Source organism: Galeopterus variegatus, unplaced genomic scaffold, assembly GCF_000696425.1.
Source record: "Galeopterus variegatus unplaced genomic scaffold, G_variegatus-3.0.2 Scaffold864, whole genome shotgun sequence".
Classification (NCBI taxonomy): domain Eukaryota; kingdom Metazoa; phylum Chordata; class Mammalia; order Dermoptera; family Cynocephalidae; genus Galeopterus; species Galeopterus variegatus.
Genome location: NW_007726975.1, coordinates 357,076 through 359,320, shown reverse-complemented (window position 1 = coordinate 359,320; position 2,245 = coordinate 357,076). Strand labels below are relative to the sequence as shown.

Here is a 2,245-nt window from a genome sequence, read left to right as displayed (position 1 = left end):
CCTTTTGTGCTTCTGCAAATATCAATCTTCTGTCTTTATTACTTTCTCTTCCTTGTCCTCTGTTGCACTAGGCTGTCTCTGTCCAACAGTACAACTTTTAGCATCTTATTCTTGATACATGGAGTGACCTCACTGCCTCTTGATGAGATGTTACATTAGTAACAGTCTTCAATCATTTTCACATAAAAGAAAATTCTGTAAGTTTTAGCTCTGTATATGTATTTGCCAAGAAACTGGTTTATTTTTATTCCAAAGTATGTGCATGTGTTTTTTTTTTTTTTTACTTAAAGCACAAGTTTTTATCAGAGGAAACAATTAGTTTGTTTAGTTCTATAAACTATTCTAGAAATCACAGTGCACCCCTGTTTTTCTGTTGTTGACATATTCTTCCAGGTCAAGGAGCACATTTCCCTATCTCAGGTAACCTCAGCTGATACCTGAGCACAACTTCTCTCTTCCGGATCACATCTCTTTCAACCCAGCTCTTCCTATGTTAAAGATTCTTCTAACCACATTCCCCACTTTATCTGTTCCTCATACGTTGTCCAAGTAGAACCTCCTTAGACAGTAAACAAAAAGTCCTTCATCATTTTCTGGTTTTCTTGGACATTATCTGTTTCCACAAACAATAGAAACTTAGTTTTTTCCTAAGGGTATCAAAATCCTTATATTTCTCCAAGGGAATTCACTTTCCTGTTTCCATACTCCCAGCACATGAAGCAGTGTCCATGGATATTATCAAACATTGTTGAGTTGCCCTTTTGAAATTCCCAGTATAGACTAAGATTGAAACATTTGTGATGTCCCATTTACTTCCAGAATATTCATCCTTTTATGTCAATGTTTTCAGTCCCAGACTGAAATGGTTTAGTCTCTCTACTCTAATCCCTGCCATCCTGCAGCACCTCTAAGAGTAAAAATAAAATTTAAACAGAACAAAACCAATATCATTTCCCATATTTGATGGCCACCATTTTTGGTGGCATAGTCCAATAAGGTTTTCACTGGCCTTATCAGGCCTTCCACTCTCCTTCCCTTTTTGAGCTTCCCTTCACCTTATTAGCTCTGGGTAGCCTGACTCTGATTCTTGAAAGCTTTCACATGAACTGCCCTATTTTAATCTTTGATCTCAGTATACAGTAAGTGAGCATGCAGACTTGAGGCTGAGGAGAGGCCACTCTAGGACTGGGTCCTTAAGGAAAGAGGAAGACCGATGCTATTGCTTTTCAGAGAATTATACTCTTGTCCAGTGGTTTGGCTCTTTCAAGATGATGGCATTATTAGAACTTCCTCCCAGGCTCCTCACCATCCGATCCTACCACACTGAACTGCCAGATTTGACTAGTACAAACCACCACACTCAACATGGGAACTTAAGTTTCTACCAACCTCTCATGTCCACAGAAAGAAATGACCCATGGTGGCCAGTGATTCTGTGGAAGGAGTAACTTTGGGTTGATGACATTCATGACTAGAATCCCAATGCCTCTTTATTCGTCTTTTTTTTCTCTTTGGATTTCTTACTCACATATTTTCTACAATACTGACTTTTCTGTTCTTCAAGGACCATTTCTACATATGCTGCCTGTATCTCAAGTTAGTATGCTCACCCACCAGTGTGCTGCTATCAGAGACATGTGGGGTAAGCATCCTCACTTCTCTTGTAATATCTGTGTCTTCTCTTTTCACTCCTGGCTCTGAAAAAGAAATGCACCTCCTCTGGGCTAAAGAAGAATCCAGATTTCAAGGTAGAAAGAGCAGATGGAGAAATGAACAGAAGGGGTAAAAATGTAGAAAAGTAGAAAAATCAGAAATGGAGGCAAGTATAGATGACTCTCCTGAAATGTGTAGTCAAAGGGAAGAAAAATCTGATAGTATAAAAGAGCATAATTGAAGGAAGGATTTCTACAATAGAGAAAACTTGAGTTAATTTGTAAGTTGATGAACTACCCCCGATAAAAAGGAAACAACTCATACAGCATGTCCCAGAGCAAAGAGCAGAAGGTCCTTCATCTCATATTCTCCCAATATCTTTCCATGTATCTCTCCCTACTCTTTTTTATATGCAGAAGGTCCTTCATCTCATATTCTCCCAATATCTTTCCATGTATCTCTCCCTACTCTTTTATATATATATATATATATTTTTTTTTGTCTTTTGTCTTTTTTCCGTGTCCGGCATCAGATCGCAACCCTCAGTGTCGCCCTCGCACCGGACCGGGGACCGGCAACGGGATTGCAACCC

General features: G+C 39.2%; 1 protein-coding gene across 1 annotated transcript in view; it reads right to left on the bottom strand.

Annotated features, from left to right (window-relative positions):
- GUCA1C (guanylate cyclase activator 1C) overlaps nucleotides 1–2,245 on the bottom strand; it is a 43,308-nt gene that overhangs the window by 7,687 nt on the left and 33,376 nt on the right. The window lies entirely within an intron of this gene.